The following is a 12,856-nucleotide window of genomic DNA, read 5'->3' as shown; positions in this document are numbered from 1 at the left end:
ATACTGACCCCCACTGCTTCCACAAAATTTTATCACACCCCACTGGATATCTTTCACGTCTCCTAATACTGTTTAATACAAACAATTTTGGTTACAAGAAACCCAAGGAAAAGGCAGAGGCAAAACCCATGTAAGTGCGCACAAATAAATTGTGCCCCTTTTACATTTGGAATGCAGGAAGAAGTCAGTTATGTTGAGATGGAGAATAGCTAAAGCCATTTTTCCAAATTTCTTTACACAAGAGGTTTGTGAGTTACCACAGCATGGCTGATAAATACTGCACTAAACTACATCATTTTGAAATAGATGATAGTGTGGCATTTCCATGTGCATGTGGTAATGGTTAATGTAGTTGTATCTCAGTGGCAAAACTACCAGGGTCTCAAAGGTCGCACTTGAGGCTGGGCTCTGGTGTTTTCGTCACTATGGGGGGCCTCAAGCCCATAACATAACGTCAAGCACCATAACATCATCACTTATCTGACCAGTGGACTGAGCTCCCCCTACCTACATAAGTCATTAATAGCGAAAAACAATATTAAGTGAAAATTGTTGAAACTTTTGGATTGGAATGTTATCATTTCTGTTTATTGTCATATCTCACAGCATCTGTTTTTTGTTTGATGTTTTTTGTTTTTTAATTAGATTCACTGCATAGATTATGTTTTTATTCCTATTTACTTTTCTGACACACCATAATTATTATTATCTTTTTTTTTTTTTGAAGTGAGACTTGTGCACATTTAATTTTTATATTGATCTGATTTTGATTTAAAGAGGAGCTTCAGTTTTTTTTCTTTTGTAAAAATTAAACATCAGCAGCTACAAAAACTGTAGCTGCTGACTTATAATAAACAGACACCTCTCCCAGGATCCCTCGCTGTGCTCACCCGAGCCCTTTTCTCCACCTGTCTTTGGTCACTTTGGTCATCTTAACTGTGACCACTTCGCATGCGCGAGCCGCATCGCACATTCTGAATGGTCCCGCAGTCTTCATTGTGAGTGGTCCCGCAGGACATGTCGCAGGAAACTTGCGGGGAGGGAGGGGAAGAGGAGAACCTAGGCTATCTGAGCTGAAGTGAGAGCCGGTACCTGTCAAAATCAGATACCCACCCCCCCATTTCTGGGGAGGAGACCTTGAGGCTCAGTTCACACATATGCGAATTGGATGTGGCTTTCCCTGCATCTATTTCACATGACATTATTCAATGGAGCCAGTCCACACAGGTTGGGGGGAGCTGCAGGGCAGAATTCAAAATGGTCCTTTGCATGTTTGGGTCTGGTTCAGGTGCGAATTCAGGCAAAAATTAAGACCTGAATTGCACCGGAACCGGTGAAAAGACACTCACTGGACCCCAGGCATGAACCCGCAGCCGCATATATTTGAACCTGGCCTTAGTCAGAAGTTCCTATGTTGGGTGAAGCTCCACTTTAAGGAATAGTTCAGCACTTGGAGTATACAGTATTTTGTCTTTATGTCTTGAATATCTACCTCTTTTTCCAAAAGTCTGTGACCAATTGTTTCAGGGCTTGTTATAAATGTGTGTGTGATTTTATGGATGTGGATTAAAATGAGGATATGTTTTTGTTAGCATCGTTAGACATGGATGTGGTCAATAGGGAGTCCCTGGATTGTAATTTGAAAACCAGGTCATCTTAAATCAGTAATATACCCAAAAACAAAAATATAATATATTGCAGCTTAGCAGACCTTAGATGTGGTGACTGGATTTTTTTTTTCTTTATTTTAGCCTGGTGATCTAGTCAGTAACACATTTCCTTAAGCTGACCATATATGGATAACATGCTAGAAATTCAGCAGGGATTGGCCAATGTTTTATCCATGTATAAGGATTGTGGTTGTACAGAAGTCTATCTGCCAATAAACTTCTGTACAACCACCCTGTCGATCATCGTGGTAGGCTATAGCCGGATGTGCTGCTCAGTGTATTCTGATGATGAGGAAGTCTCCCTGCTTTCAGAATTTAATTAATCAGTGGGAGGATTTCCCCATCCATAAGGATTGTGTGGATTTAGGAATCAAGTCAGGTTTTTTTTGTTCAACCTGCTGATTGAATGATAAAAAATTGACTCATGTATGGGCTGTTAAAGGGTAGCTCATCTATCTATGGAGGAGTAACTGAGCCACACTTGGACATCAGCACTGTCTGGAGAGTGTAGAGTTATATGGACTTTACATAAGCAACTAACAAATTAAAAGATACTTTACTATTAGTAACATGTTATATCTGTACTTAGGGTGTAACATTTTAATGTGCACCTCTCCCTTCAGTCCCTGATCCCACCCCTGACAGCGGGTGGGGGATTCTCTCCCCACACCCATAGTTACAATTTAAAAACAGGGCAGCTGGGCTCGCAAAGTCCCATCTGCCATCATAAGAGGACAGCTTGTAGATGTCAAGTCCGTAGATCGACTTCTGCACAATTGTCCTCATACATGGATAGAAAAAATGGTTTAACTGTATTTAGTATTTTTTTTAAAGTGAACTTAACCGTTAACACCTAAATCCAGCTAACACTTTTGTTTATTTTATTTTATTTTATTTTTGATTTAAGAATGCAGGTAAAAAAAAGTGTCTGCATTTGGCCTGTAAGACAATATGAAAAAAGAAAATGCACAGTTTGTTAGCATAGTTGGAGAATGAAATAACAATACCGAGGATAAAGGCAAATATCAAAAAGGGAAAAAAAATATTTAGATGGATGGAGATCAGTTTAACAACTAGTGGGTGGAGGGAAAATGATTTGATTTAAGTGGAGGATGTCAATTGGGACATCTTTGGTTAACAGTCTAGTTTAATACAGTACTTATTGGGAGTAGTGATGGCCGAACGGTTCGCCCGGCGGTCGTTTCGCGGCGAATTTCCGACTTTCGCCGTCCGCGGGTTCGAACGCCTTTTTCCGTCGTTCGCCCCGGCGGACTTACGTGTTTAATGTATACAAGAACTTTAACCTTTCGTGACACGTTTATCATGTGTTACAGGACAACCAATTGAGACATGACAGCTCATGGACACTTGGACATTCCCCCTAACCTATAAATACACCCGATCCGGTGGCCATTTTACATTCTTTCTTCTGTCACTGTAGGGAAAGGATCCTGTGTGGAGTAGGGACAGAGAAAACGCTAGCTATTTGGTACACAAAAGTTCTTTTCAGGACTGGTATAGGTGTTAGGTCAGCAGCCTGAGTTTCTTTTGTCAGTTTAGATAAAGGGACAGAGCGCTGTATGCTGCTATTTTAGGGACAGCTCAGCCAGATTAGTCTTTCTTCATCATCATCATCATCATCATCATTAGCTGTTACTATCAGGTCCACAAAAGAGCTGTTCCAGCTAATCGTTCCAGCCTACTCTTTTTTGCCAATTTGTATAGGGACAGGCAGGAAGCAGTGTGTCAGGCAGTGAGGATAATTTTAAAGACTTGCTGTTACTATTAGTTCCACAAAGGTTCTTTTCAGGACTGGTATCAGTGGTACGGTAATAGGCTTGTACACGTATAATATTCTTTCTTCCAAATATAGAAAGAATATTATACTTGACTGCTGCCCTTCTGCTGCAGTCTGCTAATCATTCACAACTCACTTGTTCCACAAAGCTCTTTATCAGGACTGGTAACTTGGTCTGTCTAGGGTGCTACGGTACATAGGCTTGGGTGCGGTACAGTCTGCTGTTCTGTAAGGACCGCTATCGGTCCACAATACATAGGGTTGCCGTGCACTACTGCTGACCGCTGCCCTATACTGCAGCAGTCCTTCATTGGTATAGGGACTGACGTACAGTCTGCTAATCACTAACACACAACCTGCTTGGTCCACAAAAGTTCTTATAAGGACTGGTAACTTGGTATAGGGTGCTACGGTACATAGGCCTGAGTGCGTTACAGTCTGCTGTTCTGTAAGGACCGCTATCGGTCCACAATACATAGGGTTGCCGTGCACTACTGCTGACCGCTGCCCTATACTGCAGCAGTCCTTCAGCGGTATAGGGACTGACGCACAGTCTGCTAAACACTAACACACAACCTGCTTGGTCCACAAAAGTTTTTATAAGGACTGGTAACTTGGTATAGGGTGCTACGGTACATAGGCCTGAGTGCAGTACAGTCTGCTGTTCTGTAAGGACCGCTATCGGTCCACAATACATAGGGTTGCCGTGCACTACTGCTGACCGCTGCCCTATACTGCAGCAGTCCTTCATTGGTATAGGGACTGACGTACAGTCTGCTAATCACTAACACACAACCTGCTTGGTCCACAAAAGTTCTTATAAGGACTGGTAACTTGGTATAGGGTGCTACGGTACATAGGCCTGAGTGCGTTACAGTCTGCTGTTCTGTAAGGACCGCTATCGGTCCACAATACATAGGGTTGACGTGCACCACTGCTGACCGCTGCCCTATACTGCAGCAGTCCTTCAGCGGTATAGGGACTGACGTACAGTCTGCTAAACACTAATACACAACCTGCTTGGTCCACAAAAGTTCTTATAAGGACTGGTAACTTGGTATAGGGTGCTACGGTACATAGGCTTGAGTGCGGTACAGTCTGCTGTTCTGTAAGGACCGCTATCGGTCCACAATAGATAGGGTTGACGTGCACCACTGCTGACCGCTGCCCTATACTGCAGCAGTCCTTCAGCGGTATAGGGACTGACGCACAGTCTGCTAAACACTAACACACAACCTGCTTGGTCCACAAAAGTTTTTATAAGGACTGGTAACTTGGTATAGGGTGCTACGGTACATAGGCCTGAGTGCGTTACAGTCTGCTGTTCTGTAAGGACCGCTATCGGTCCACAATACATAGGGTTGCCGTGCACTACTGCTGACCGCTGCCCTATACTGCAGCAGTCCTTCATTGGTATAGGGACTGACGTACAGTCTGCTAATCACTAACACACAACCTGCTTGGTCCACAAAAGTTCTTATAAGGACTGGTAACTTGGTATAGGGTGCTACGGTACATAGGCCTGAGTGCGTTACAGTCTGCTGTTCTGTAAGGACCGCTATCGGTCCACAATACATAGGGTTGCCGTGCACTACTGCTGACCGCTGCCCTATACTGCAGCAGTCCTTCAGCGGTATAGGGACTGACGCACAGTCTGCTAAACACTAACACACAACCTGCTTGGTCCACAAAAGTTCTTATAAGGACTGGTAACTTGGTATAGGGTGCTACGGTACATAGGCCTGAGTGCAGTACAGTCTGCTGTTCTGTAAGGACCGCTATCGGTCCACAATACATAGGGTTGCCGTGCACTACTGCTGACCGCTGCCCTATACTGCAGCAGTCCTTCATTGGTATAGGGACTGACGTACAGTCTGCTAATCACTAACACACAACCTGCTTGTTCCACAAAAGTTCTTATAAGGACTGGTAACTTGGTATAGGGTGCTACGGTACATAGGCTTGAGTGCGGTACAGTCTGCTGTTCTGTAAGGACCGCTATCGGTCCACAATAGATAGGGTTGACGTGCACCACTGCTGACCGCTGCCCTATACTGCAGCAGTCCTTCAGCGGTATAGGGACTGACGTACAGTCTGCTAAACACTAATACACAACCTGCTTGGTCCACAAAAGTTCTTATAAGGACTGGTAACTTGGTATAGGGTGCTACGGTACATAGGCTTGAGTGCGGTACAGTCTGCTGTTCTGTAAGGACCGCTATCGGTCCACAATAGATAGGGTTGACGTGCACCACTGCTGACCGCTGCCCTATACTGCAGCAGTCCTTCAGCGGTATAGGGACTGACGTACAGTCTGCTAAACACTAATACACAACCTGCTTGGTCCACAAAAGTTCTTATAAGGACTGGTAACTTGGTATAGGGTGCTACGGTACATAGGCTTGAGTGCGGTACAGTCTGCTGTTCTGTAAGGACCGCTATCGGTCCACAATAGATAGGGTTGACGTGCACCACTGCTGACCGCTGCCCTATACTGCAGCAGTCCTTCAGCGGTATAGGGACTGACGTACAGTCTGCTAAACACTAATACACAACCTGCTTGGTCCACAAAAGTTCTTATAAGGACTGGTAACTTGGTATAGGGTGCTACGGTACATAGGCTTGAGTGCGGTACAGTCTGCTGTTCTGTAAGGACCGCTATAGGTCCACAATAGATAGGGTTGACGTGCACCACTGCTGACCGCTCACCTATACTGCAGCAGTCCTTCAGCGGTATAGGGACTAAGAGTTTTGTCACAGGGTCATTTAAAAAATGACATGCAGAGGAAGAGGCAGGCCCTTCCGCAGGGGTGGTAGGGGTAGGGCAGGAGCAACAGGCTTGAGCCAAAGTGGGAAGTTGCAGAAGGTGCGTTCAATTACTTTAAAGGATGCACCAGACTTGGTTGAGTGGCTCGCTCAGCCTTACTCTTCTGCACCCTCCTCATCCTCTCGATCTGCACCCTCTTCTTCACTCTCTGCTATGTGCACCCCCAAAGACACTACCACCAACAACACGACCACCACCACCACCACCACATACCTTCCGCTTGAGTCACTGGAATTATTTTCCGATCCATATCAAGAGGACATTTCTGATGCGCAGCCACTCTTGGTATTGGATCAGGAAGAGGAGGTAGCAACAAGCGCTACTCAGCAGTCTGACGCCAGTACCCAGATCAGCCCAAGGAGGAGGTTGGTCCCCGGTGTTGCTGCCTACTCTACTTATAGCGGTGGGGAAGGTGACGTTGATGATGACGTGTCTAGTGATGTCACGTGGGTGCCCACAAGAGAGGAAGAGGAGGGGAGTTCAGAGGGAGATATGGACCAGCAGATAGGGAGGAGAAGCAGCAATGACTTACATTGCACAGCAGGGACAAAGCAGACTGCAAATGTATCAGGAGCGAGTCATCGACCATGTACGGTCACATCTGGCGCTCCCAGGACACCGGCACATGGCTCCGCAGTGTGGGCTTTTTTTAACGTGTCCGCTGCTGACAATAGCGTTGCCATCTGCAATCTTTGCAGTCAACGCGTTAGTCGCGGTAAGCCCAATACTCACCTAGGGACGACCGCCTTAAGAAGGCACATGAGCAGCCATCACCGAGCCCAGTGGGAGCAACGGAACACACAAAGCCACACTGCAGGCTCTCACCGTCCAGCCTCGTCTTCTACTTCTCCTTCTCCTCTCTCCTCACAATTGTCCTCCACTCCACCTTCCATCACGCCAAGCTCACATTTTTCTGCAAAAAGGCAGGCTTCCGTGGGCCTAATGTTTGAGCGTAAAAAAATGATGACGCCGGATAACCCTCTTGCCCAACGGTTGGCGGCTGGCTTGTCAGAACTCATAGCCCGCCAACTACTGCCATATAAACTGGTGGACTCGGAGGCCTTTCGCAAATTTGTGGCCATTGGAACACCACAATGGAAGGTCCCAGGAAGGAAGTATTTCTCAGAGAAGGGCATCCCAGAGCTATATGGCCATGTTCAGCGGCAAGTGAATGTATCTCTGGCACACAGTGTCGGTGCCAAGATACATCTGACCACAGACACGTGGTCTAGCAAACACGGGCAGGGAAGGTATATCAGTTTTACTGCCCACTGGGTGAACCTTCTGACGGCCGTCAAGCATGTAACCCGTGGCACCCGTGTAGATTTGGTTTTACCGCCACGGATTGCATGCAGGCCTGACTCTTCTTCTCCTCCTCCTACTCCATCCTCCTCCCTCTCCTCCTCAGCTGCCTCCTCCTTTTCCGCTGCTAGCGTCTCTTCCACTGCACCGCCCAAGCTCCCCAGAACCTATTCCACATGCCAGGTGAGACGTTGCCATGCCGTGCTGCGTCTGTTGTGCCTGGAAGCAAAGAGCCACACTGGCCCGGCACTCCTTTCAGCTTTGCGTTCACAGGCAGATGAGTGGCTAACACCGCTCAATTTGACAGTTGGTAAAGTGGTGTGTGACAACGGTGCCAATCTGCTTAGCGCATTGAAACAGGGCAAAATCACGCACGTGCCGTGCATGGCACACGTCTTAAACTTGGTCGTGCAGCGATTCCTTGTCAAATACCCTGGGGTCCAGGACATCTTGCGGCAGGCAAGGAAAATCTCGGCCCATTTCAGAAGATCTTACACGGCCATGGCTCGCCTTGCTGACATTCAGCGGCGACACCATCTGCCGGTCAGACGTCTTATTTGCGATTGCCCGACGCGATGGAACTCAACCTTCTATATGCTTGATAGGCTGCTCCAGCAGAAACGTGCAGTTAACGTCTACCTGTATGAACTCTGCGAAAGAAACGGTTCTGGGGAGCTGGGTTTTTTTTCACCGCGCCAGTGGCTGCTCATGCGCGACACATGCAGACTTCTGCGGCCATTTGAGGAGATCACCAAACTGGTCAGTCGCAGCCATGGCGCCATCAGTGACATGGTACCTTATGCCTTCTTTCTGGAGCGTGCATTGCGTCGTGTCATTGATCAGGCTGTGGAGGAGCAGGAGCGGGAAGATGAGGAAGTCGCAATGCTGGATGAATTCCCAGGGGGGGCTACTCTATCTGAGACAAGTCAACAACAGGAGTCTGATGAGGAGTCAGAGGAGGATGGTGCCGGGGCGGATGAGCAGGAGCAAGAAGAGCATGCTTTAAACCTTTCTGGGATCCCTGTTGTGCGAGGATGGGGAGAGGAGAATGAAGAGGACGACATTATCCTGGATGATGAGCAGGAGCCAGGCCACCACACCGCTTCCACTTTAGTGCAAATGGGGGCCTTCATGCTCCAGTGTTTTAATAGGGACCCCCGTATAAAAAGCATGAGGGTCAAGGACCAGTACTGGGTGGCAACGTACTTAGACCCCCGGTACAAACACAAAATGGCGGAAATGTTACCGCCGTCGCAGAGGGCTGTCAGAATGCAGCACTTCCAGGCCTTGCTTCGAGAAATGCTGCATTCTGCTTTTGCGTGCGCTGGCAGAGGAGCAATTCCCACTCCCAGAGAAGGATTTGCGGGTACCAATCCAACAGCGCCTGCAAGAAGAGGCCGGTTTGAAGATGTGTTGGTGACTTCGGATATGAGGTCATTCTTTCAGCCGACCCATCGACAGGTGTCATCCGGATCCAGCATCAGGGAACGCCTAGACCGTCAGGTGTCCGACTACATTGGGTTAACGGCCGATGTGGACGCTCTGAGGAGTGATGAACCCCTAGACTACTGGGTGGGCAGGCTTGACCTCTGGCCAGAGCTTGCCCAATTTGCAATCGAACTGTTGGCTTGCCCCTCATCCAGTGTCCTGTCCGAAAGGACGTTCAGCGCAGCAGGGGGGATTGTGACCGATAAGCGTACTCGCCTAGCTCACCACAGTGTTAACTACCTCACATTTCTAAAAATGAATGAGGCATGGATCTCGGAGGAATTCAACACATGTGATCAGTAGACCATGTATATGTCTATAAACAATTTTTGGAATCAAGCACACAGACCTTCTTAATTCATTTGGCTCACTTCCCTGACCCAAAAAAGCACACCGTACTATATGCCCCTACCCTCCTCTTTGAAGAGGTTGAGCGGTGTCATATTTCTACTGGGGCTGCTTATTATGAGGGGTTCCCACCATCCCTGTGCTGTGCTGACTTCCTCCTGGGTGTTCTTATTATGAGGGGCTCCCACCATCCCTGTGCTGTGCTGACTTCCTCCTGGGGGTTCTTATTATGAGGGGATCACACCATCCCTGTGCTGTGCTGACTTCCTCCTGGGGCTGCTTACGGTGCTGCTGTCAGCGCTGTATGTCACGGAGCTGCTGTCAGCGCTGTATGTCACGGAGCTGCTGTCAGCGCTGTATGTCACGGAGCTGCTGTCAGCGCTGTATGTCACGGAGCTGCTGTCAGCGCTGTATGTCACGGAGCTGCTGTCAGCGCTGTATGTCACGGAGCTGCTGTCAGCGCTGTATGTCACGGAGCTGCTGTCAGCGCTGTATGTCACGGAGCTGCTGTCAGCGCTGTATGTCACGGAGCTGCTGTCAGCGCTGTATGTCACGGAGCTGCTGTCAGCGCTGTATGTCACGGAGCTGCTGTCAGCGCTGTATGTCACGGAGCTGCTGTCAGCGCTGTATGTCACGGAGCTGCTGTCAGCGCTGTATGTCACGGAGCTGCTGTCAGCGCTGTATGTCACGGAGCTGCTGTCAGCGCTGTATGTCACGGTGCTGCTGTCAGCGCTGTATGTCACGGAGCTGCTGTCAGCGCTGTATGTCACGGAGCTGCTGTCAGTGCTGTATGTCACGGAGCTGCTGTCAGCGCTGTATGTCACGGAGCTGCTGTCAGCGCTGTATGTCACGGAGCTGCTGTCAGCGCTGTATGTCACGGTGCTGCTGTCAGCGCTGTATGTCACGGAGCTGCTGTCAGCGCTGTATGTCACGGAGCTGCTGTCAGCGCTGTATGTCACGGAGCTGCTGTCAGCGCTGTATGTCACGGAGCTGCTGTCAGCGCTGTATGTCACGGAGCTGCTGTCAGCGCTGTATGTCACGGTGCTGATGTCAGCGCTGTATGTCACGGAGCTGCTGTCAGCGCTGTATGTCACGGAGCTGCTGTCAGCGCTGTATGTCACGGAGCTGCTGTCAGCGCTGTATGTCACGGAGCTGCTGTCAGCGCTGTATGTCACGGAGCTGCTGTCAGCGCTGTATGTCACGGAGCTGCTGTCAGCGCTGTATGTCACGGAGCTGCTGTCAGCGCTGTATGTCACGGAGCTGCTGTCAGCGCTGTATGTCACGGAGCTGCTGTCAGCGCTGTATGTCACGGAGCTGCTGTCAGCGCTGTATGTCACGGAGCTGCTGTCAGCGCTGTATGTCACGGAGCTGCTGTCAGCGCTGTATGTCACGGTGCTGCTGTCAGCGCTGTATGTCACGGAGCTGCTGTCAGCGCTGTATGTCACGGAGCTGCTGTCAGTGCTGTATGTCACGGAGCTGCTGTCAGCGCTGTATGTCACGGAGCTGCTGTCAGCGCTGTATGTCACGGAGCTGCTGTCAGCGCTGTATGTCACGGTGCTGCTGTCAGCGCTGTATGTCACGGAGCTGCTGTCAGCGCTGTATGTCACGGAGCTGCTGTCAGCGCTGTATGTCACGGAGCTGCTGTCAGCGCTGTATGTCACGGAGCTGCTGTCAGCGCTGTATGTCACGGAGCTGCTGTCAGCGCTGTATGTCACGGTGCTGATGTCAGCGCTGTATGTCACGGAGCTGCTGTCAGCGCTGTATGTCACGGAGCTGCTGTCAGCGCTGTATGTCACGGAGCTGCTGTCAGCGCTGTATGTCACGGAGCTGCTGTCAGCGCTGTATGTCACGGAGCTGCTGTCAGCGCTGTATGTCACGGAGCTGCTGTCAGCGCTGTATGTCACGGTGCTGCTGTCAGCGCTGTATGTCACGGAGCTGCTGTCAGCGCTGTATGTCACGGAGCTGCTGTCAGCGCTGTATGTCACGGAGCTGCTGTCAGCGCTGTATGTCACGGAGCTGCTGTCAGCGCTGTATGTCACGGAGCTGCTGTCAGCGCTGTATGTCACGGTGCTGATGTCAGCGCTGTATGTCACGGAGCTGCTGTCAGCGCTGTATGTCACGGAGCTGCTGTCAGCGCTGTATGTCACGGAGCTGCTGTCAGCGCTGTATGTCACGGAGCTGCTGTCAGCGCTGTATGTCACGGAGCTGCTGTCAGCGCTGTATGTCACGGAGCTGCTGTCAGCGCTGTATGTCACGGAGCTGCTGTCAGCGCTGTATGTCACGGAGCTGCTGTCAGCGCTGTATGTCACGGAGCTGCTGTCAGCGCTGTATGTCACGGAGCTGCTGTCAGCGCTGTATGTCACGGAGCTGCTGTCAGCGCTGTATGTCACGGAGCTGCTGTCAGCGCTGTATGTCACGGTGCTGCTGTCAGCGCTGTATGTCACGGAGCTGCTGTCAGCGCTGTATGTCACGGAGCTGCTGTCAGTGCTGTATGTCACGGAGCTGCTGTCAGCGCTGTATGTCACGGAGCTGCTGTCAGCGCTGTATGTCACGGAGCTGCTGTCAGCGCTGTATGTCACGGTGCTGCTGTCAGCGCTGTATGTCACGGAGCTGCTGTCAGCGCTGTATGTCACGGAGCTGCTGTCAGCGCTGTATGTCACGGAGCTGCTGTCAGCGCTGTATGTCACGGAGCTGCTGTCAGCGCTGTATGTCACGGAGCTGCTGTCAGCGCTGTATGTCACGGTGCTGATGTCAGCGCTGTATGTCACGGAGCTGCTGTCAGCGCTGTATGTCACGGAGCTGCTGTCAGCGCTGTATGTCACGGAGCTGCTGTCAGCGCTGTATGTCACGGAGCTGCTGTCAGCGCTGTATGTCACGGAGCTGCTGTCAGCGCTGTATGTCACGGAGCTGCTGTCAGCGCTGTATGTCACGGAGCTGCTGTCAGCGCTGTATGTCACGGTGCTGCTGTCAGCGCTGTATGTCACGGAGCTGCTGTCAGCGCTGTATGTCACGGAGCTGCTGTCAGCGCTGTATGTCACGGAGCTGCTGTCAGCGCTGTATGTCACGGAGCTGCTGTCAGCGCTGTATGTCACGGAGCTGCTGTCAGCGCTGTATGTCACGGAGCTGCTGTCAGCGCTGTATGTCACGGAGCTGCTGTCAGCGCTGTATGTCACGGTGCTGCTGTCAGCGCTGTATGTCACGGAGCTGCTGTCAGCGCTGTATGTCACGGAGCTGCTGTCAGTGCTGTATGTCACGGAGCTGCTGTCAGCGCTGTATGTCACGGAGCTGCTGTCAGCGCTGTATGTCACGGAGCTGCTGTCAGCGCTGTATGTCACGGTGCTGCTGTCAGCGCTGTATGTCACGGAGCTGCTGTCAGCGCTGTATGTCACGGAGCTGCTGTCAGCGCTGTATGTCACGGAGCTG

Source organism: Lithobates pipiens, unplaced genomic scaffold, assembly GCF_037356315.1.
Source record: "Lithobates pipiens isolate NorthernLeopardFrog02 unplaced genomic scaffold, aLitPip1_a1.2 Scaffold_11, whole genome shotgun sequence".
Lineage (NCBI taxonomy): Eukaryota > Metazoa > Chordata > Amphibia > Anura > Ranidae > Lithobates > Lithobates pipiens.
Note: the sequence above shows the minus strand (reverse complement) of the source record.